General features: G+C 47.2%; 1 protein-coding gene across 2 annotated transcripts in view; it reads right to left on the bottom strand.

Annotated features, from left to right (window-relative positions):
* Nucleotides 1–25014, bottom strand: part of ZNF33B (zinc finger protein 33B) — a 111320-nt gene that overhangs the window by 48104 nt on the left and 38202 nt on the right. The window lies entirely within an intron of this gene.

Here is a 25014-nt window from a genome sequence, read left to right as displayed (position 1 = left end):
AAGTCTTTGATCCATTTTGAATTAACTTTGGTACATGGTGACAAATAGCAGTCCAGTTTCATTCTTTTGCACGTGGTTATCCAGTTCTCCCAGCACCATTTATTGAAGAGTCTGTCTTTGCTCCATTGAATGTTTTTAGCTTCTTTGTCAAAAATTATCTGTCCATATTTATGTGGTTTTATTTCTGGGTTCTCAATTCTATTCCATTGGTCTATGTGTCTGTTTTTCTGCCAATACCATGCTGTTTTGATTATTGTAGCCCTGTAGTACAAGCCAAAGTCAGGAAGTGAGATACCTCCATTATTGTTCTTTTTCCTTAAGATTGCTTTGGCTATTCGGGGTCTTTTGTGGTTCCAAACAAATCTGATGATTTTTTGTTCTATTTCTTTAAAATATGCCATTGGGATTTTGATGGGGATTGCATTGAATCTGTATATTGCTTTGGGTAATATGGCCATTTTAACTATGTTGATTCTTCCAATCCATGAGCATGGAATGTCTTTCCATTTCTTTGTGTCTTCTTCAATTTCTTTCAAAAATGTCTTATACTTTTCAGCATATAGGTCTTTCACATCCTTGGTTAAGTTTATTCCTAGGTATTTTATTCTTTTCGCTGCAATTGCAAAAGGAATTGTTCTTTGTATTTCTTTTTCTGAGCTTTCATTGTTAGTATATAGGAAGGCAATGGACTTTTGTGCGTTGATTTTGTAGCCGGCAACTTTACTGTATTCGTTGATTGTTTCTAATAGCTTTTTGGTGGAGTCTTTAGGGTTTTCTATATATAGCATCATGTCATCTGCAAAGAGTGATAATTTAACTTCTTCATTCCCAATTTGGATGCCTTTTATTTCTTTCTCTTGCCTGATTGCTCTGGCAAGGACTTCCAACACTATGTTGAAAAGCAGAGGTGATAGGGGACATCCCTGTCGTGTTCCTGAACGTAGAGCAAAGGGCTTCAGTTTTTCTCCATTAATTATGAGATTAGCAGAGGGCTTGTCATATATGGCCTTTATTATGTTAAGGTATTTTCCTTCTATACCCATTTTATTAAGTGTTTTAATCATAAATGGATGTTGTATCTTGTCAAATGCTTTTTCTGCATCAATTGATATAATCATATGATTTTTGTCCTTTATTTTGTTTATGTGATGTATCACATTGATGGATTTGCGTATGTTGAACCATCCTTGTGCCCCGGGGATGAACCCCACTTGGTCGTGATGAATAATCTTTTTAATGCATTGTTGTATTTGATTTGCTAGAATTTTATTTAGGATTTTTGCATCGGTATTCATTAGAGATATTGGTCTATAGTTTTCTTTTTTTGTGCTGTCCTTACCAGGTTTTGGTATCAGGGTAATGTTCGCCTCATAAAATGAGTTAGGGAGTACTGTCTCTTCTTCAATTTTTTGGAAAAGTTTGTGCAGAATTGGTATTAGATCCTCTTTGAAGGTTTGGTAGAATTCACTAGTGAAGCCATCTGGTCCCGGACTTTTGCTTTTGGGAAGGTTTTGGATGACTGATTCAATTTCGTTACTGGTGATCAGTCTGTTTAGATTTTCCAGTTCTTCATGGTTCAGCCTTGGAAGGCTATATGTTTCTAAGAACTTGTCCATTTCTTCTAGGTTGTTGAATTTGGTGGCATATAGTCCTTCATAGTATTCTTGGATGATCCTTTGTATTTCTGTGGTGTCCGTGATAACTTCCCCTTTTACGTTTCTGATTTTGTTAATCAGTGTCTTCTCTCTTTTTATCTTAGTAAGTCTAGCCAAGGGTTTGTTAATTTTGTCAATCTTTTCAAAGAACCAGCTCTTTGTCATATTAATTTTTTCTATTGTCTTTTTGTTCTCTTTTTCATTTAGTTCTGCACTAATTTTTGTTATTTCCTTCCTTCTGCTGACCTTGGGTTTTACTTGTTCTTCTTTTTCTAGTTCTTTAAGGTGTAACATGAGGTTATTTATTTGGGAGTTTTCTTGTTTCTTGAGATAGGCCTGTAATGAGATAAATTTCCCTCTTAAAACTGCTTTCGCTGCATCCAAAAAATTTTGGTAGGATGTATTTTCATTGTCATTTGTTTCTATGTATCTTGTGATCTCTCCTCTAATTTCTTCTTTGACCCAGTCCTTCTTTAAAAGTATGTTGTTTAATCTCCATGTATTTGTGTTTTTTCCCGCTTTCTTTTTACAGTTGATATCCAATTTCAAAGCCTTGTGATCAGAGAATATGCATGGTATGATTTCAATCTTCTTAAATTTGTTGAGACTGATTTTATGTCCCAATATATGGTCTATCCTTGAGAATGTTCCATGTACACTAGAAAAGAATGTATAGTCTGATGTTTTAGGATGAAGTGCTCTATAAATGTCAATTATGTCCATTTCATCTAATGTGTCATTTAGGGCTACTATTTCGTTATTTATTTTCTGTTTGGATGATCTATCCATAGCTGTCAATGATGTATTTAAGTCCCCTAGTATAATTGTATTTTGGTCAATTTCTCCCTTTAGTTCTGTTAGTAGTTGCTTGGTGTATTTCGGTGCTCCCTGATTGGGGGCATAAATATTGATGACTGTTATGTCTTCTTGTTGTACAGTCCCCTTCACCATTATGAAATGTCCATCTTTGTCTCTTGTTATCTTTTTCACCTTGAAGTCTGTTTCATCTGATATCATTATGGCTACACCTGATTTTCTCTGGGTACCATTTGCTTGGAGTGTCAATTTCCACCCTTTCACTTTGAGTCTATGCTTGTCCTTGTAGCTGAGATGTGTCTCCTGGAGACAGCATATGGTTGGGTTTAGTTTTTTGATCCAATCTGCTACTCTGTGACTTTTTATTGGTGAGTTCAGTCCATTTACATTTAGGGTGATTATTGATATGTGAGGATTTCCTGTCATTCTATCTTTAGTTTTCTGGTAAGGTTTTTTTCTCCATTGTTTCTTTGCCTTTTTGTTGTTGTCTATTATTTCTGAGTGGTGGTATTCTATGATGTTTCCTCTGTTTCTTCTTTTATTTCAGTACATATTTCAGTTCTGGATTTATTTTGAGTGGTTACCCTTAAGTTTATGTAAAAGAAAGTTTGATAATTAGAGTATTCCATTTTCTTCAACACGCTTACTTTCTCCATTCCCATATTCCGGTTCAGGCCTTTACTCTCCCCCTTTTTGAGTTGTGGTTGCCACAAATTGTCCCTGTTGATGGTGGTCGAATAGCCTCCTTTAGTATTTCTTGTAGTGCAGGTCGTGTATTAGAAAATTCCCTCAGCTTCTGTATGTCTGGAAAGGTCTTTATTCCTCCTTCATATCTAAAGGATATCTTTGCTGGATATATTATTCTTGGCTCATGATTTCTCTCTTTCAACAATAGTTTGAATATTTGGTTCCACTCCCTCCTGGCTTGTAGAGTTTCTGCTGAAAAATCTGATGATAATCTAATGGGCTTTCCTTTGTAAGTTACCGTCTTCTTTTCCCTGGCTGCCTTGAGGATTCTTTCTTTGTCGTTGATTTTAGACAGCTTCAATACAATGTGCCTTGGAGAAGGTCTGTTGGGATTGAGGTAACTAGGTGTTCTATTTGCTTCTTGGATTCGAGGGTCCAGTTCTGTCCACAAGTTTGGGAAGTTCTCATCGACAATTTGTTTGAATATATCCTCTGTTCCCTTCTCTCTTTCTTCTCTTTCTGGTATGCCCATTATTCTTATATTGCTCTTTCTGATGGAGTCAGAAAGTTCTTGTAGAGTTCTTTCATTTCTTTTAAGTCTCAAGTCTCTTTCTTCTTCTATTTGTGTCATTTCCAGGTTTCTATCTTCGATGTCACTGATTCTTTGCTCCATCTGGTCAACTCTACTACCTAAGCTGGTTATTTCATTCTTAATTTCTTCTATTGAGTTCTTAATCTCCAGAAATTCTATTTGGTTCTTTGTTAAGATTTCAATCTCTTTCGTAAAATGCTCATGCTGTTCTTTGATTGAGTTTCTGAGTTCATTTAACTGCCTATCTGTGTTTTCTTGTATCTCGTTGAGTTTTTTCAGAACTGCAATCTTGAATTCTCTGTCATTTAAGTCGCATATTTCTGTATCTTTAAGTGCCTTCTCTGGAGATTTTTCACTTTCTTTCTGAGCTATCTTGTTGCCTTGGTTATTCATGGCGATTACTGGTTTACTATTTCTCTTCCTAGACATCTACAGGAGTGACTTCTGCAACAGGTTGATAGAAAGCGGTCTGTCTTTTGTTTGCCAGTACTTGTTGGTAGAATGGTTTATTATTTCTCCAACTGCAGCTTATTTTTCTTCTCCCACACAGTAGTGCTATGTTTTCTCTGCACTATTCCAACTTCTCACACAACGGGGGGATTCCCTGGGAGACGGGCTTCTCCTCTGTTAATAGTTCGTCTAGGTCACAGGGCGCAGTGTCCTGGTGGGTATGCGGAGAGCTTTTGATGTTCCAAAGCTCTTACAGCTCCAGATTCAGAGCCCGTATATTTCAGCAGTTCTGTTTACTCCTGCAGGGATCCGCCCAGATAGGTGGGGTCAGGGGCAGGGTGAGTTGTGAGAGGTGGCCCAGAGCAATGGCAGCGACCACCACCACAGCCGGTCCTGCTACCACAGCTCTCTCCCCTTTGCTGGAACTAGTTGGGCTGTGAATTTGTGTTTTTTCGGCCCACAGTTCTCAAAACTGCAAATTTTCTGTTGTTTTGATCTGACACTGCTACTGTTTCGCTTCTAGCACCGGGCAGGTGGGGGCGGGGCGAGCTCTGGGAGGGGTGGGAGGGGGCGGCTAGTCTCAGTGCCTAAGGCTCCGTTCTCTGCTCGGCAGTGAGGGCTTAAACCACCGTTTTCAGCCTTTTTCCCTCAGTCTTTTCTGTGAGGTCTCTGCCGTGAGCGTTGGGTTCAGCCGTGGTATATGCTGCCCCCTCAGCCCTGTGGAGCCCTGGCGGAGCCCTAGCAGTCCGAGTTCTTCCCTCTCCCGCAGCTGCAGTAGTTCCGGGAAGCAGCGAGCTCAGAGCACTGAGCTAGGTCTGCGTCCTGCTCCCCCGCGGCTCCGTCTCTCCGCGCTTCTCCCTTTCCTCCTCCCTCCACTCGCGCGAATCTCCCACCTGTAGGTGATTTCAGTCGGTAGTGGGCCTCTTCGTCTTGCCTGTCTGCTGTGCAGGGAGTCCTTTGTGGAGTTTTTGTTGTTCAATTCTTTGTAAATTCCAGGGGAGCTTTACAGAGGCTCACCTCACGCTGCCATTTTTTTCCTTTTGGTATTTCTTGACACCTTCACCGGGTGGGTAGAGTCATTTCCCACCCAGACCGAGAGGGCCCAAGAGGATTCCAAGCAGCTGTTAAAGGAAATCCTTCCTAGGTTCGGCCTACCCCAGTCCTTACAAAATGACTGTGGGCCTTCTTTTACCTCACATATTACCCAACAGGTGGCTAAGGCCCTGGGGATAAGAAATTTCTTACATTCCTAATGGAGACCTCAGAGCTCTGGTAAAATAGAAAGAGCAAAACAAACTCTTAAGAACACCCTAAGGAAACTCTGTCAAGAGACCTCTGGACCATGGCTTAACCTCCTATCAGTAGCTCTGTTGCAGGTTTGAATAAGCCTGCAGGCTTCCCTACAGCTCAGCCCTTATGAGGCTTTATATGGGAGGGGCTTCCTCTCATCTGACAGACTGTTAGATTCAAAGGCTACAAACCTTCAATAGTCACCTCTCTATGGCAGTTCCAGGAGGCCCTCAGGACCTGTGCACAAAAGACTCTGCCCTCGCCTGCATGGCAAAACTCACCCTCACCAACACAGTACAGCCTGGCAGCCAGATCTTATCAGATCTTGGAAAGATGGTGCCCCACATCCCAACTGAGCCCCACTTGGAAGGGCCCCTTCATGGTATTGCTTTCTACCCCTACAGCTGTCAAGGTGCCAGTAGTCTCTAGCTGGATACATCACTCTCAGATAAAACCCTGGAAAGGTGATAAAGGAGAAGACTTGCCAACTGGATCCCAGTCCTCCAGCGAGCCTCTAGGAAACCTCAAGTTACTATTCAAAAAAGTGCCGCTAACTACTATGTATATCCCCCGACTGCTACCTACTGGCTGATTTTTCTCTTAATTCTTATTCTCATTTTTTTCCACCTGTGTCCCTCCTGGGACCCCACTGAATAATTGTTTCTTATACACTTAGACTAAATCATAAACATGATATTCGTCCTCCCACTTCTATTATATTCCCAGCCCCTTTGAGGGGAATGGGAGACTAACACCCTTGTAAACTTTTCCAACATAATTTCAAAAGGAAATGGCCTCTCTGACTGCTGAACATGCCACACATAGCCTGGAAACACCCCTCCTCTTCCCCATTTTCAGCCTGCCTGTTTTAATCTCAGCCTTACCTTTCTTTCAGGGGTCCCCAAGGAGTTCCCCAAGAGAACTCCCTTGATGTCAGGTTAAACCCCTCAGCTACACATCTGGGCTGCACCCCACTAGTTAATCGGTCTGATACACCTCACCCCACTAGTTAATCGGTCTGATACAACTAGGGTCAGAACCCTCAACTGTACATCCACATCAAGCCCTGGTCACTTCTGTACATATCGAGAGGGAGGCTACCTCTCATCTGTCCAGTCCCCCTATTAGCCCATTACATGTGACATTTCTAGAAGGTGTACTCCAAATACCACCTTCTGGTATCCACCTACTGACAAAGCTCACAATGATAAACAAAATATAAGACCCAGGAATGGGGCACATACTGGGAGAGACAGGCAACATCCTCTTGTAAACTTCACCATATATGTCCAAGAGCAGCATGGGTACTGATGCGGCCCAGGGATGCTGGGCTGAGGGGGAAGACTTTTATCTCCCCAATGAAATGTAGTCCTTCCTTGGGGCTACATTCTGACCACACGCTTTTACTCCTCCATCCCCCACATCAGGCTTGTGCCCCACCCCAGGTATTTATTTGTCTGAAGTCCTCCTCAAAATAAACTACCCAACAAAAAGTCACCAAATGGGTCTGCCACCAACCAGCTATAGCCCTGTCCTGCCCATGTATTGACACTTCTCAGTTTGAAGAATAATGCGCCTTATGGGATTTTAGGTCCTCGGGGCATATCAATTACAGTTCATAACATCACTCACCCCCAACCCAAACAGGCCATTGGACTCATTCTAGCCAGTATTAGGGCTGCCGTTGGACTAGCAGCCCCTTGGGGAGGATCTGCCTATCATGAAGCTACTTTAACCAGCCTAACAAGGTCCATAGCCACCCAAGATCAAGACACTGGAGACACCCTCCAGAATCTCTGGCGTTCCCTCGATTCGCTTGTAAATGTCTTTAATAACCGATTAGCCCTGGACTGCGACTTTTTATTACCTCAACAAGGAGGAGTGTGCAGTAATTAATAAGATTTGCTGCACTTACATAAATACCACCAGTCAAATAGAAGAAGATACTAGAAAAATATACAATCAGGCTGAACGGCTTCATAATTTTGCAAAGTTGCGTCCAACGACTGACTCCATCTGACAGTCAATAAGAGACACTTTACCTTCCACAACTTGGTTTCTACTTTTATTAGGGCCTTTAGTTTGTATATTATTTCTACTACTGTTCAGCCCATGTCTTTTTACTCTACTTGTCAAGTATGTCTCCTCCAGGTGAAGGCAGCACCATTTAAAAATAATGGTCCTCCAGGGATTCCAACCTGTTCCTCCAAAAATAGAACCTCCAAATTTATACCAGTCTCCTCTCTACTTGCAGCTTTCGCCTCCCACCTGCCAAAAGTCCAGGGATAATACCTCCTTTCTCCTGACAGAGAGCAAGAGGATGAGGCCCTGACTGTGACACCACGCCCTTTCAGCAGAAGTAGTTACAGAAGAGACACATTGTCCCCTTTCCTAAAAGAGTTCAGGGTCTCAAACTCTTGAGAGGAGAATGATGGGGTAGGTAGATAGATAGAAATGAGTAGGAGAAGAAGGGAACTGGCCCCAGATAGGAGGCCCCTTGCAGCTGTTCTCACTTCAGGCACAAACACCTTACTTGCTCAGCAACATATTAAGAACAAGCTATGTCCTTAGAGAAAGGAAAAGTGTTAAAGAGAGAGACAGAAAACATTCCACTTTCCAGAATGTACATCCTGATTCACAGGGGCTAGTGTAATGAACTCAGACAATGTAGGGAGCAAGTAGGAAGTACAAGGCATGAGAGCTAGGAGAATGAGAAACACTGGAGAGGTATAGGGGGAGACAATTCATCCCATAGAGATAAAAACCCTCACGCAGTGTAAGAAGAGGCTACTTCCCTCTCTCGGAGTGTACTCACTTTTACTAATAAATTGTTGTAGTCCTATGCTGCACAAACTCTGTCTCTTGACTGAATTATTTCTTTCAAGAAGACAAAGAGCTGAGGTACAATGTCATTCCCAGTAACAGATGGACAAAGATGCTAACTGTACATTTCAGTATGAAACTTTCAGAGCTTTCCTTTCCACATTTAGCATTTCATCTGTCTAGGATTCATTTTAAGTACATTGTGAGACAATTATCTTTTTCTCAAAAATCAACCAAGTGAAACGATAGATTATAGGAAAACAAATGACAATATATTTTTTTTTTTGCAATATAAAAAAGCATTTTCAAAAGAAAACTATAATTTTGGAAAACTCGTATGTGTGACTGTGAACTTCACACTTCCCAAAACTTAAGATTAAAAATGATATTAATGAATGATTGTTAATAATGAAATGTATCAACATTCAAAAAATTTGTGTAAGTCAGAGAACCCATATTTCCAAATAACCAATGCATGACGTTACAAAATTATGTATGATAAAACGATTGCAAGTGTGAGATAAATCAATAGATCTATGGAATAGAGCAAAAAAACTTAGCTGTGTAAAAATGAATAAATAAATGCATTAATTAATTTAAAACTTCACCCAAGATTGAATTAAGGAGGGCCTGTAAGGGGAGCTCTTATACCTACATCGATGACAAAGCCCTACAGATGGCAAAGCCCTATAATTAAAGCCTTTAATTATAACAACCCTCCAAACTCCTTTTTATAAAAGAATTTCCTCTGCTTTATACTGGGTACTTGCAGCATGGCTCTCCTTGTGCGTAGCTGCCGATTCTGCGTTACATATTCCCCCCACCCCAAACCCTTTTTGGTGGAATACCTAGCGGATTTCTTGTTAAAGGTCAATACCTTCATAATTTTAGATTACGAACTGCAACTCCACCCCAACCCCAACAGGCAGATGTGGTCACCCCGCCCCCCACCAAGAGGGTTTAAGGTCCTGCCCGCATCTCAAACCAGCCATCAGGGTAACCCCACCACCCACCGGATGTCAGGGTTCCCGCCATCAGCAGGGGTAGTCTGGGGAGATGACCCCCACCTCCCATTGGGAGGGCCCCGTGGTCCCGCCCCCGCTCAGGCCGGGGCTACATCCCTGGCCCCCGCCGGAAGGTCCCGGGTTCCCGCCCCTGGCTAGGGCCACCAGGGATCCCGCCGCCAATTCAGACAGGCAGGCGTAGTGCTCCCGCCTCCCGCCGGGAGGGCATGGGGCTCGGATCACTGCTATGGCCGGCAGATGCTGCGACTCTGCCTGACCCTGGAGAGTCCTAGGTCTCAGATCCAGCCGGCAGGCACGACAACCCCGCACTAGGCCGGGAGGGCCCCGGTTCTTGCCCTGGCATTGGCCGGCTGGCACGGCGACCTGCCAAAAGGGCCCGGGGTCTTGCCCCCGGCTCTGGCATGTTGTTGTGCTGAACCCGACCCCAAAATTTGCTGGGAGGGCCCAAAATTTCGGCTTTGGCGGACTGGCCTAGAGACCCCGCCCCATACATGGAGGACCCAAGCCCCCAGCTCTGGACTGCTGGCACAGCGACCCCATACCGTTCCAGGAGGCTGTGGGGTCCCAACACTGCTCCGGCTGGCTGGCGTTGGGACCCCAGCCCCCACCAGCATGGCCCAGAGTCCAGAGTGTGACGGGCCAGCCGTCACGAGTCGATGGGTTCCCGAATGGGGGAGTGGGAATGAATAAAAGACACTCTCACATATGATGGCGATCGCGGGACTTCAGTGATCCTGAAGACACTAAGTTTATTTTACTGCACCCATATAAGCAGTTTGAGCACGTGCAAGTATGTATTAACATAACAAATGTAAATTCTTTAGGTTTCACATAGAGGATACAAAATTCACCGAAACTCACAAGTAATTATCTTATCAATTGCCCTGATAGGCATCAGCCTTCTGTGTCCGGGAACTGGCCGCTCCCACCAAATTCCTCAGCAGCTTTACAAGCTCAAGCTCCCCTCAGGTGCAGGCAGAGACAATTGCCTCAGGGGGAGGAAACAGGTAGCATAAACCAAGCCATTCTGCAAAGCTCAGAGTTTCCTGTAACCATGGCTCCCCACACCAGATCCCAACTTGGGCCAGCTTGGGAACATTGTCCCCCATAGGGAGAACCTGGGGGGGTCCCGTGCCCGGCTTTGACCATCCAGCGCCGTGACTCTGCCCCAGGCCAGGAGGTCCCGCCCCCAGCTCCGACCAGAAGGCACGCAGAAGTCGCCCACCGCCAGGAATGCCCAGGCTACAGGCTCTGGCCAGCCAGCGAGGCAAACCTGCTCCCAGCCAAAGGACCCGGGGTCCCGCCCCTGCATCTGGATGGCCCGCACGCCAAGCCTGCCCACTGCCAGGAGGTCCCGGGATCCCAACCTAGTAGCTCTACTTGGCTGGTACGACAACCTCGTCCCCTGCCAGGAAAGCCTGATGTCTTGCCACTGGCACTGTCCTGCTGGCGCAGTGACCACATCCCTTGTTGGGAGGGCCTGGGATCCTCCCCCCAGCTTGGCCTAGATGGTCAGTGACCTCTCCCCGCAGTGAGAGGTCTTGGGGTCCCACCCCCAGCTCTGGCCAGCCAGAGCAGCAACATTGCTCCCCACTGAGAGGGCCCGGGGTCTCACTCCTGCCTCCGGTCAGCGGGCAAGTCGATCCCCCACGCTGCCGGGAGGGTCCGGAGTCCCACCCCTGGCTCAGTATGGCAGGCGTGGCGACACAGCCCCGGGCTAGTAGAACCCGGGTTCCCGCACTTGGCTCGGGCTGGCCTGCGTCGAGTCCGCTCCCCACTGGAAGGGCCCGGGGTCCCCACCGCTGATTGAGCTGGCCGGCGGTGCCACCCCACCCTACTCTGGAAAAGCCTGCGTTCTCCCCCCAGCTCTAGTCAGCTAGCGCAGCAACTCCGCCCCTGCCAGAAGGGCCGTGTTACCAAGATGAGCTCCAGACAGTGTGGCGATCCGGCTCCCCTGCAGGAAGGACCTGGGGCCACGCCCCCAGCTCAGGTTGGCTAGGGCAGCGAACCCACTACCCTCTAAATGGGCCCGGGGTCTGCGCCCCAATTTGGGCAGTACGGCGCGGTGAACCCGCCCTCTACCAAGAGGGCCCGGTGTCACGGCTCTGGCCAGCGGATGTGGTGAACTTGCCCCTTGCTGGGTAGGCCTGGGGTCCCACCACCGGCTCTGGCCGGTCAGCGCGGATACCTTGCTGCCACCCGGAAGCCGGGTTCTCGCACTAGGCTCCCGGCACCAGCACGACGATCACGCCCCCCTCCCGGAGGGCCTGGGTTCGCGGATCCCTCACGACGGTGCTGTGACTCGGAACTTGCCAAGAGGGCCTGGGGTCACACCCCCAGCTAGGGCCGGCCAGCACTGCGACCTCGCCCCCATTGGGAAAGCCCAGCTCCGTTCCCCGGCTCAGGACGGCCGGCATGACGACCCCGCCTCCACTGGAAGGGCTTGGGGTACCGTCCCTGGTCTTCGGTTGTCTAGTATTTTGACCTCGCCCTCCACTGGGAGGGCCTGGGGCCAGGTACCGCCCCAGGCTCGGGTTGTCTGTCGTTTCGACACCACCCCTAGCCCAGACGGCCTGGGATACCGCCGCCGGCATTGGCAGGCTGGCCTGAAGACCCCGGGTCCCGCCCACAAATCGAGCTGGCCAGCGCTGCGACCCTGCCGCCCCCCCCACCCCCCGCCATGGGGTCCCGGGGACCCGCCCCTGACTCCGACCGGTCCGGGCGGTGATGCCACCCCCCTCACAGATAGGCCCGGGGTCCAGCTCCTGGCTGCAGGAGTTTGGCACGCCACCCCGCCCCTCGCTGTACGGGCCCCGAGTCCCGGCCCCGGCCCCAACTCCCGTCAGCTGGCACTTCGACACCGACCCTAGCCAGGAGGTCCCATGGTCTTGCTCTTGACTCCAGCGGACCAGCACTGCCAACCCGCCCCCACGCCGGGAGGTCGTGGGGTCCCGGGACTGGTCGGTTGGCTCAGCGACACTATACTCCTCCAGAAGGGCCCAAGGACTTTCTCCTGGCTAGGGGGTGGTTGGTGTGCCACCCCCGAGGGGGGTGCTGGAAGGGCCCAGGATCCGGCCACCGGTGGGCTGGCCAGTGTTCTGGATCTTGCCTTAGGTTCCGGCCAGCTGGCTGTGTGACCCTGCCTTCCGCCGAAAGGCCCTGGAATCACGATGACCCCATTCCCCCCGAGTGAACCTAGGGTCCCGCCTCCAGCTCTGGACGAGCCGCACAGCAAACTTGCCCCCACCGGGCGCCCTGCGCAGCAACTCAGCCACCTGCGGGGGGGGGGGGGGACCCAGGGTCTCGCCCCCGGCTCCAGTTAACAGGCGCAGTGACCCCGACTTCGCCGGGAGTGCCCGAGGTCCCTCCGGACTCCCACAGGCCGATGCAGCAACCTCACCTCTCGCGGAGAGTTCCCCCATCCCATTTCTTGCGGACTGGTGCAGCGACCCCGCCCTCCACCGTGAGGACCGCAGGGCTCCAGTCGGCCATCTCAGTGACCCAGCCCCACGCTTGGCTCCGGATGGTTGGCGCACCGATCCCAACCCTGTCGTAGGGGCCCAGGGACCTGCCATCAGCTTTGGCCGGCAACTGTGGCAACCTCCCACCCCCTGCCAGGAGGCCTCGGATCCTACCCCTGGATCGGGCTGGCCAGCACGGTGACCTCGTCCTCTGCCAAAAGGCCCCGGTGTCCCACCCACCGCTCTGGCCTGCCAGCACTGCAAACGGGTCCCCCGCCAGCAGGGCCCCAGCTTCACCCAGACTGCACCGTGACCCTACCCACACCAAGCTGGCCGGGTGACCCAGGAGCACGATAACCCCGCCCCACGCCAGGAGGAGCAGGGGTCCTGCACCCGGTTCTGGCCAGTTGATGTAGCAACCCCACCCCCTGGGTGGCCCGGGGGTCCCAGCTGCAGCTGGCCCGCACTGTGTTTTCGCCCCTCGGGCAGGAGGACTTGGGGTCCAGTCCCTGGCTTCAGCAGACCAGTGTGGCTACGCTGACCGCTGGGCGGTTCCGGTGTTCTCCGGACACCTGCCAGCTGGCGCCATGATCCCGTCCCCTGCTGTGAGGGCCGGTAGTCTCAGCTCCAGAGGGCTGGCTTGTGAACCCCCTTCCCGCCGGGAGCGCACATGATCCCGCGCCGGGTTATGGCCAGCCACGGCGACACCACCCCACACTGGGAAAATGCAATGTCCTGGCTTTGGTCAGACGGCGCAACAATCCCGCCCCCCACTAGGAGGGCCCAGGTTTCTGGTTTTCGCGGTGACTCCGCCCCCCGCCAGAAGGACCCGAGGGTTACACCCTCGCCCGCACAACACCCACCCATCGTCAGGGCCGGGATCCCGACCCCCACTAGTGCCGCTCGGCGACTCCGCCAGCATCTAGGAGGGACCTTGCTGGCATGGCGACCCCTACCCGCACCAAGAAAGCCGGGGATCCCACCCTCGACTCTAGCCGGCAGGTGAGGCAATCCCGCACCTCGCTGGGAGGTCCTGAGTCCTGGTTTTGGTCGGGATTGGCGACTCCGCCCACACCGGAAGGGCCTGGGGATTCACCCCTGGCTCTGGCGGACAGATGTGGTGAATCCCGCCCTGCCGGTAGGGCCCCTAGCTCTGGCCTGCCGGCGCCGCGACCCCGCTCCCCACTGGGGAGCCGGGGGTCTCGCCTCTGGTTCCCGCCACTTGACGCAGCATCACTGCCACCCATGGGAGGGCCCTGGGCCAGGTCCCCGGCTCCCGCGGCCTGGCGCGGCAACTTTGCCCTTCCGGCAAGGGGTCCCACCTCCGGCTACGAACGGCCAGCGAGGTGTCCCCGCACCCCGCTAGGAGGACCTGGGGTCCTGTCCCCAGCTTAGGCCGGCAGACATGGTAATCCCACCCAACGCCAAGAGGGCCCGGGTCTCACGCACGTCTCTGGCCGGCAGGCGCGGTATCTTGCCCCACTGAGAGGGCTGGGGGTCCCGCCCTTGGCCCCGGTGTACCGGCACGATGACCCCACCCTCCACCGGAAGGGCCTGGGGTTTCACCCCTGGCTCTGGCAGACCCGCGCGTCAATCGCGGCCCCGCTGGGAGGGCCCAGGCTTCCGGCTCCAGCCAGCCGGTGCAGCTACCCTGCCCCCCACCAGGAGGGCTAGGGGACTGATCCCTGGCTCTACCCGGCTGGCGTGGCATGCCCATTTCATGCTGGTAGAGCCCGGGATCCCACCACCTGTGCCAGCCGACTGGCGCAGCGATCCTGCACCCCGCCGGGAAAGCCCAGGTACCTGCCCCCGGCTCCTGTCAGTTGGCGCGGCGACACCGTCCTGCACCAAAAATTCCATTGCCTGGCCAGGAAGATCCGGGGTCCCGCAGCTGGCTCGGGCCAGCCAGCACGGTGTCCCCACCACCCACCACGATGGCCCACGGTCTCGCCCCAGCCCGGGTGGACCGGAGCAGGAACACCGTCCCCCCATAGAAAGGGTCTGGTGTCCCATCCCCAGTTCAGAGCAGCTGGCGCCGGGGACACACCCCACACTCGGTGGGCCCGTGGTCTAGCCCAGGACACAGGATGGCTGGCGCGGGTTCTCCGGCCCTTGCTGTGAGGACCCCAGGTTCCATCCCCAGTTCCGGCTGGACAGCGTGGCGACATCACGCCCCATTGGGTGGGCCCTGTGTCCTGCCTCCAGGTCTGCCATTGGGCGCAGCGACCCTGCCTCCTCCCAGGAGGGGAGCGCTTGGTGTCCACTCTTTCTGCCAAATGCACCCAGGGCCCGGACCTTCCATGCCAAGGCAGGCGTGGGGGTCCTATCCCTTTGCCAGACGGGCCCGGGGCACTGTCTTTCCTAGATGGGGTGGTCGCGTGGGCCCCTACCATCACCAGGAGGTCCCGGGACAGTTGCGATGTCCCCTCCATTTACTACGAGGGCCTGGGGCCCTGTCCTTCCCTGCTGGGGTGGGCTCCGTGTCCCCTACAGCCCCCAGGAGGGTTCGGAGCCCCATCCCTTCCCCCAGGTGCTGGCGCGGGTTCACCTGTCTCAGCCAGGAGGTCCCTCCCCTCCGAGGTCAGTTTGGAGTCTCCACCCTTCTCCAGTGGGGTCTGGGGCCGTCTCTCCTTGTTTGGGCCAGCGCAGGTCCTCTTCCTCCTCCAGGAGGGCCCAAAGCACTTCCCTAAAGGCAGGGGCTGGCCAGGGTACCTTCCTTCTGCCATGAGATCCCAGAGTCCCCACCCTCCACGCTGGTGTGAGTGCGGGGTTTCCTCTTACTGCCAGGTGGGCCGGGGCCCGGTACCTCCCCACTATGGTGGATACAGGTTCCTTTTCCTTTGATAGGAGGGCACGAGGTGGCACACATGGTATTCCCTCCCTCCACCAAGAGGGCCCCCAGGCCCACTCACTCATCTCCAAATGTGCGCGTGGTCCATTCCTCACCGTGAGGGTTCGGATTCACGTCCCTCCTAGCCGGGGCGGGTACGGGGTACCCTCTTTTTGCCAGAAGGGCACGGGGCTTCGTTGCTCCCCAATGGAGTGGGCAAAGGGTCCCCTCCAGTCAGGAGGGCCCGTGTCCTTCCCTCCATGCCAGGGAGAGTGGGTGCTGGGTTCAGTTCTGCCAGCTGTAGGGACCAGGTCCCGCCCCTCCTCGCCAAGGTTAGTGCTGGGTCACCTCCATCAGCCAGGAGTGCTCAGGAAACCATACCTCCCAGGGCGGAGGGGGGGGAGGGGGCGGGTACAGGCTCCACTTCCTTTGCCAAGAGGGCCCAGGGGGCCCTTACTTCCCTGCTGGGGCAGGCACAGGATCCCCTCCCTGGATCTTGTCCCTCCCGGAAATAGTGGGAATGGGGTGCTCTCCCTCCACCAGGAGCGCCCCAGCTGTGGTGGTGGTTCCCGCCATTGATCTGGGCCTCCTCTCACAACTCACTCAGCTCCTGGCCCCACCTATCTGGGCAGATCCCTGCAGGAGTAAACAGAACTGCTGAAACATACCGGCTCTAAATCTGGTGCAAGAAGAGCTTTGGAACTTCAAAAGCTCTCTGCACACCCACAGGGGACACTGTGCCCTGTGACCTAGGCGAACTATTAACAGAGGAGAAGCCCATCTCCCAGGGAATCCCCCCATTGTGTGAGAAGCTGGAATAGTTCAGAGAAAACATAGCACTACCGTGTGAGAGGAAAAAAAAAAAGGCTGCAGTCAGAGAAAAAAAATAAAACATTCTACCAACAAGTACTGGAAAACAAAAAAGACCTCTTCCTATCAACCTGTTGCAGAAGCCATTCCTGTAGATGTCTAGGAAGAGAAATAATAAATCAGTAATTGCCATGAATAACCAAGGCAACAAGAAAGCTCAGAAAGAAAACGTCTCCAGAAAAGGAACTTAAAGATATGGAAACTTGTGACTTAAATGACAGAGAATTCAAGATTGCAGTTCTGAAATAACTCAATGAGATGCAAGAAAACACACAAAGGCAGTTTAATGAACTCAGAAACACAACCAAAGAACACCATGAGCATTTTACGAAAGAGACTGAAATTTTAAAAAAGAACCAAATAGAATTTCTGGAGATTAAGAACTCAATAGAAAAAATGAAAAATGAAATGGCCAGCTTAAGTAGTAGAGTTGGCCAGATGGAGGAAAGAATCAGTGACATCGAAGATAGAAACCTGGATATTACACAGATGGAAGAAGAAAGAGACTTGAAACTTTAAAGAAATGAAAGAACCCTACAAGAACGTTCTGACTCCATCAGAAAGAGCAATATAAGAATAATGGGCATACCAGAAGGAGAAGAAAGAGAGAAGGGAACAGAGGATATATTCAAACAAATTGTTGATGAGAACTTCCCAAACTTGTGGACACAACTGGATCCTCAAATCCAAGAAGCAAATAGAACACCTAATTACCTCAATCCCAACAGACCTTCTCCAAGGCACATTGTATTGAAGCTGTCTAAAATCAACAACAAAGAAAGAATCCTCAAGGCAGCCAGGGAAAAGAAGACAGTAACCTACAAAGGAAAGCCCATTAGATTATCATCAGATTTTTCAGCAGAAACTCTACAAGCCAGGAGGGAGCGGAACCAAATATTCAAACTATTGAAAGAGAGAAATTATGAGCCAAGAATAATATATCCAGCAAAGATATCCTTTAGATATGAAGGAGGAATAAAGACCTTTCCAGACATACAGAAGCTGAGGGAATTTTCTAATACACGACCTGCACTATAAGAAATACTAAAGGAGGCTATTCGACCACCATCAACAGGGACAATTTGTGGCACCAAAACATAAGAAGGGGGAGAGTAAAGGCCTGAACTGGAATATGGGAGCAGAGAAAGTAAGTGTGCTGAAGAAAATGGAATACTCTAAATATCAAACTTTCTTTTACATAAACTTAAGGGTAACCACTCAAAATAAATCCAGAACTGAAATATATACTGAAATAAAAGAAGAAACAGAGGGAAACATCATAGAATACCACCACTCAGAAATAACAGACAACAACAAAAAGGCAAAGAAACAATGGAGACACAGCCTTACCAGAAAACTAAAGATAGAATGACAGGAAATCCTCACATATCAATAATCACCCTAAATGTAAATGGACTGAACTCACCAATAAAAAGGCACAGAGTAGCAGATTGGATCAAAAACTAAACCAACCATATGCTGTCTCCAAGAGACACATCTCAGCTACAAGGACAAGCATAGACTCAAAGTGAAAGGGTGGAAATTGACAATCGAAGCAAATGGTACCCAGATAAAATAGGTGTAGCCATAATGGTATCAGATGAAACGGACTTCAAGGTGAAAAAGATAACAAGAGACAAAGATGGACATTTCGTAATGGTAAAGGGGACTATACAACAAGAAGACATAACAGTCATCAACATTTATGCCCCCAATCAGGGAGCACTGAAATATGCCAAGCAACTCCTAACAGAACTAAAGGGAGATTTTGACCAAGACACAATTATCCTAGGGGATTTAAATACATCATTGACAGCTATGGATAGATCATCCAAACAGAAAATAAATAACGAAATAGCAGCCCTAAATGACACATTAGATGAAATGGACATAATTGACATATATAAGCACTTCATCCTAAAACATCAGACTATACATTCTTTTCTAGTGTACATGGAACATTCTCAAGGATAGACCATATATTGGGACATAAAATCAGCCACAGCAAATTTAATAAGACTGAAATCATACCAAGCATATTCTCTGATCACAAGGCTTTGAAATTGGACATCAACTGAAAAAAGAAAGCAGGAAAAAACACAAATACATGGAGATTAAACAACATACTTTTAAAGAAGGACTGGGTCAAAGAAGAAATTAGAGGAGAGATCAAAAGATAAACAGAAACAAATGACAATGAAAATACATCCTACCAAAATTTTTGGGATGCAGCCAAAGCAGTTTTAAGAGGAAAATTTATATCATTACAGGCCTATCTCAAGAAACAAGAAAAATCCAGAATATACAAGGAACTCATGCAACTCAACAACAAAAAAACAAACAACCCAATTGAAAAATGGGCAGAGGACTTGAAGAGACATTTCTCCAAAGAGGACATACAAATGGTAAATAGACATATGAAAAAATGCTCAACATCACTAATCATCAGAGAAATGCAAATCAAAACCACAATGAGATATCACCTCACCCCAGTTAGAATGGCCATCATCCACAAGACAAATAGTAACAAGTGTTGGAGAGGCTGTGGAGAAAAAGGAACCCTCATACACTGTTGGTGGGAATGCAGACTGGTGCAGCCATTATGGAGGGCAGTGTGGAGGTTCCTCAGAAAATTACGAATAGAATTACCATATGACCCAGCAATCCCTCTCCTGGGTATCTACCCAAAAAATCTGAAAACATTTATACATAAAGACACGTGTGCTCCAATGTTCACTGCAGCTTTGTTTACGGTGGCCAAGACATGGAAACAACCAAAATGTCCTTCGATAGATGAATGGATAAAGAAGTTGTGGTATATATACACAATGGAATACTATTCGGCAGTAAGAAAAGATGATATAGGATCATTTGTGACAACATGGATGGATCTTGAGAGTATAATGCTTAGTGAAATAAGTCAGACAGAAAAAGCAGAGAACCATATGATTTCACTGACATGTGGTATATAAACCATAAACAACACAAGAACAAGACAAACAAATGAGAAACAAAATCTCTTACACACAGACAATAGTTTAGTGGTTACCAGAAGGTGAGGGGGATGGGGAGTGGGAGATGAGGGTAAGGGGGATCAAATATATGGTGATGGAAGGAGAACTGACTCTGGGTGGTGAACACACAATGGGATTTATAGATTCTGTAATACAGAATTGTACACCTGAAATCTATGTAATTTTACTAACAATTGTCACCCCAATAAATTTAAAAAAAAATTGTGAAAAATTAATGACAAAGGAAGAATTCTTAAGGAAGCCAGTGAAATGAAGATGGAAACCTATAAAGGAAATGCCATTAGATTGTGATTGGATTTTCAACATAAACCCCAAAAGCTAGGAGGAAGTGGAATCTAATATTCAAATTATTGAGAGAAACGACCAGCCAAGAATAATATGTAAAGCAAAATTACCCTTTACATGTGAAGGAGAAAAAAAGACTTTTCCAGACAGACATACAAAAGCTGAAGGAATTGACCTCCAAAAGATCTGCATTACAGGAAACACTGAAGGGTGTACTTCTACATGAAACCAAAAGACAAAAGGATTCAAAACTATGAGTAAAATGACTGATAGACACAAACATGAAATTGCAATCCTTGTTCAGAATAGAGTATTATACACTTAAATATGACATAAAAGTTAAAGAAGGTAAAAAACATTTTAAAAAAGAGAAAACAGCTACTGTACTATGAGTTCTCACAGTATAAAAAGGGATGATTTCTGACAATAAAAATGTAAAAGGGAAATGGGCTAAGGTCTGGATTTGCACAGATGAAAGGAGATAAGATGCAATCAGAAGAGAAAAGACGATTATACACATGAAAATTTCTTTTACACAAACCTAATGGTAACCACAGAAAAAACTTTAAAACTGAGACACATAACATAAAAGGAAACAGAGGGAAAAAAATCGTAAAATGCCACCAAATTAAAAGACAGAAACACAAGGAAAAAGAAACAATAGACACACAGAGCTACCAGAAAAAAGATAAAACGGCTATAAAAAACCCTCATGTCAATAATCATCCTAAATGTAAATGAACTAAACTCACCAATAAAAAGCACATAGTATGTTGGATCTACAAATAAAACCCAACTATATTCTGCCTTCAGGAGGTGTATCTCAGCTGTAAGGACAACATACTCATAGACTCAAAATGAAGGGGTAGAAAATAATACTCCAAGCAAATGGCATTCAAAGAAAAGCGGGTGTATTTTGTAAAAAGATACTAACAAAGACTGATATTTTATATTGACAAAGGGAACTATATATCCAGAAGACATAACACTTATCAATATAGGTCTGACAAATAAGTTCGCAAACTTGCCACTGTGCACTTACACTGGAAGCACTACACAAACAGCTTGGTAAGGTGTCATAACCTTGGTAGATCAGTGTCTCACAACTGTGTTTGTGTCAACGTGTCTTGGTGAGTGGAGTTCATTATTGTTGTGTGGTTTTGTGTGCCCTCGTGAGAATGTATGAGCTTGAATTAGAGCAACGAACATACATGCAATTTCTTTTTAAACTTGGCAAGAGTGGAAGTGAAATCAGGGACATGTTAGTCCAAGTTTATGGGGATAATGCCATGAAGAAAATGGCAGTGTACAAATGGATTAAACCTTTTTCTGAGGGGAGAGGACACGTCACTGATGAAGAGAGGTCAGGGCGGCCAGTAACGAGCAGAACTGACGAAACCATTGCAAAACTTCATCGAGTTGTGCGTCAAAATCATCAGCTGGCTATGAGAGGCATCATAGACCAAGTAAACATCGATAGAGAAACAGGAAAATCTTAACTGAAGATCTTGGCATGAGAAAGGTGTGTGCAAAAATGGTCCCGAAGGATCTCACTGATGAACAAAAGCAAAGGAGAGTCGAAGTTTGCCAAGACCTTTTACAGAGGCAAGACGGTATTTTGGGCTGTGTTATCACTGGTGGTGAAATATGGGTGAACCAATATGACCCTGAAACAAAGCGTCATAGTGCACAACGGAAGTCAGCCAATTCTCCATGACCAGAAACATTCCGTCAGTCCAAATCAAGAGTCAAAACAATGTTGCTAACCATTCTTGATATCACAGGCATTATTCATTATGAATTTGTACCAACTAGACAAACAGTAAACCAAGTTTACTATTTGGAAGTGCTGAAAAGGCTGTGTGAAAAGGTTAGATGAAAATGACCTGAACTTTTCACCTATTCATGGTTCTTGCATCACGACAATGCACCAGCTCACACAGCACTGTCCGTGAGGGAGGTTTTAGTCAGTAGACAAATAACTGTATTGGAACACCCTCCCTATTCACCTGAGTTGGACCCCAACCAGAAGATAAAGGAAATATTGAAAGGAAGACATTTTGATGATATTCAGGAGCTCAAGAGTAATATGACAGCTCTGATGGCCATTCTAGAAGGAGTTCCAAAATTGCTTTGAAGGGTAGACTAGGCGCTGGCGTTGGTGCATAACTTCCCAAGGGGAGTACTTTGAAGCTGATGGTAGTGAGATATTCAGCCATGAGAAATGTAGTACTTTTTCTAGGATGAGTTCTCGAACTTAATTGTCACACCTCGTATACCAAAATTAACTCAAAATATCAAAGACCTAAATATAGGACCTGAAACAATAAATTACGTAGAAGAAAACATTAAGTACTAAACTTATGGACCTTGGTCTTAGAGAAGATTTTACAAATTTGACCCCAAAGTGAAGGAAAAAGCAAAAATGAATGGGACTATCAAACTAAAAAGCTTCTTCATAGCAAAAGAAGCCATCAACAAAAACAAGGAGGCAACCAACCAAATGGCAGAAGAAATTTGCAAATACCTCCTATAAGGGGTTAATATCCAAAATATATAAAGAACTCATTTTTAAAAATATATAAAGAACTCAACAAGAAAAAAACAATCCAATTTAAAAAACTGGGCGGAGGACCTGGACAGACACTTCTCTCAAGAAGATGTACCAATGGCCAACAGATACATGAAAAAATGCTCCACTTCACTAACTATTAGGGAAAATGCACAGCAAAACCACAGTGAGATACTACCTCACACCACTTAGAATGGCTTTCATTAACAAGACAAATAATAACAAGTGTTAGAGAGGCTGTGGAGAAAAAGGAACCCTCATGCACTGCTGGTGACAATGTAAATTGGTACAGCCGCTGTGGAAAACAGTGTGAAGGTTCCTCAAAAAATTAAGAATAGAAATACCATATGATCCTGCAATTCCTTTTCTCGGTATCTACCTATACATTTTGAAAACATTTATTTGTAAAGATATATGTACCCCTATGTTCACTGTAGCATTATTCACAGTGGCCATCACATGGTAACAACCCAAGTGCAGTTTGGTGGATGACTGGATAAAGAGGATGTGGTACATATATACAATGGAATACTACTCAGCCATAAGATAGATGAAATACTGCCATTTGCAACAACATGGATGGATCTTGAGATTATCATGCTAAGCAAAATAAATCAGATGAAAAAACAAGAACCATGTGATCACTCATATGTGGGATATAAAACAGAAAGCAACAAATGAACAAACCAAACAAACACAAACACTCATAGACACAGATAACACTATAGTGGTTAAGAGGGGGAGGGGCAGGGATGTAGAAGAAGGTAAAGAGGGTTAAATATATGGTGTTGGAAGGAGGACTGACTCTGGGTGGTTAACATACAATGCAATATACGGATGATGTATTACGGAATTGTACGCTTGAAACATTTCGTATTAACCAGTGGCACCCCAATAAATTTAATAAAATTTTTAAAAGGCAGACACCTTGTGGAATTATGGCAGGAAGATAATCAAATAAAGACAAGAAGAGGAATAGTGAATTTAATTTTGCATCACACACTGCCTCGTATGTACCAGGAATGGTGGTGGGCTATATAAAGAAACCTAAGTTATCGTCAATATTAAGGCGATCACAGTCTGCTGGGAATGGGGAAAACTCATAATGTTCTTTACCAAAGAACAGATACATATTTCATTTGATTTGGTCCTCAGACTGATTCTGAGAGACTGGTCTTAGAAGATGCACACTGTGTAGGCAAGTTGGTAAAACTGAGCCACACAAATGTTAAGTGACTTATCTACATCAACAGAGGGTAGTCAGACACAAGCCAGAACTTAGCTGTTGTCTTCTGTTTTCTTTTACCTCCTCCTACAAAATGTTGCCTCTCCTGTGAGACAGCAAATGTTCAAAAAGTATCCACACTATATAACCCTGAAGTAACTTGAGGCAGAAGGCACCCAGGGGGGAATCAGCTATGCTAGCTTTAGTGTTAAACTCTGCCAAAACAATGCACGCAGAAAAGGGAACAGACACTTAGTCAGCTCTCTCCACTGAAACCACTACAATGCGCGCTTCAGTGGGTCTGTTTGCAGCGCTGGAGAGAACAGAGGCCCAGGGTCTCCTTGGGAGGCAGAGTGCATAGCTGTAGTTTGCCAGACCTGACACCATTTCCCCAAATCTCCCAGGCAGCCAGGCTCTGGTATGCGAGTTTCATACTCAGGCTCTGCAGTGAGACAACAAATAACCTATTGACAGAGCTTCGGGGAGGATCAACCAGGCTCATCACAAATACTTTACAGTACTCGACACAACTGTATACTGTACACTTCTGGGAGATCTCAATTTCCTCCGTACTTATCTTACATTTCTGGCAGAAAGGACGGAAATAACCTCCTCAGAGCTAATAAAAACGAATGTCCATGAAACCCCCAGAGCTCTGTCAGCACAACAGAAGCCGTAACTGTCTTCAGATAATCCTTCCTCAGAAGAAGATGAGACCCTCGACTAGCTGGGGCTCCCATTTGACTTTATAAGACCAACCCCAGCAAATTAAAATGAGATGTGCTGCCAGGGGTGCTGCGAGAGACCCCAGAGACCTTCTCATTCACTGCGAGTACCTGAAATTCCACTAGGAGACTTGCATTCCAGCTCTAGATGCTGCCTTTCATGAGGCTATTTCTGGACTCAGCCTGGATTCACACCAGAGAGCACAAGGTAAAATGTAAGTCAGCACATTCTGTAACTGTTTCTCAAAGTGTGGTCTTTAGAATACCTGCATTCAAATCAACTTGATCAAAATAAACTTTTTCTGGGCCCCATTCCAGAATGTATGAATCAATATTTCAGGGCATGGGTCCCAGGCACCTTCATTTTAAACACACACTCCTAATTCTTAAGTACAATAAAGCTGGAGAACCACTGTTCTGCACTGTATGTTCCCCTACTGGGGTGCCAGAATATGCTGCAAACACATCATTGGTTCTACCACCACCACACACACACACACACTCGAATGTTCATTAATGATTATATTAATAATTAAAGTGCAGAAACATATGACTGACAAAAACTTTCATACAGAAACCAGATGTTATAAAAAAGATAAAGAGAGGTAAGGAATTTAAGATAATTCCAAAAAAAGATAATAAGGCTTAGGAAAGCAAAAAGGCATAATACACT

The sequence above is a fragment of the Rhinolophus sinicus genome, chromosome 15, assembly GCF_057876585.1.
Source record: "Rhinolophus sinicus isolate RSI-liver-muscle chromosome 15, RSI-T2T, whole genome shotgun sequence".
Classification (NCBI taxonomy): domain Eukaryota; kingdom Metazoa; phylum Chordata; class Mammalia; order Chiroptera; family Rhinolophidae; genus Rhinolophus; species Rhinolophus sinicus.
The sequence above is the reverse complement of the archived record's forward strand: the minus strand, read 5'-3'. Positions and strand labels throughout refer to the sequence as shown.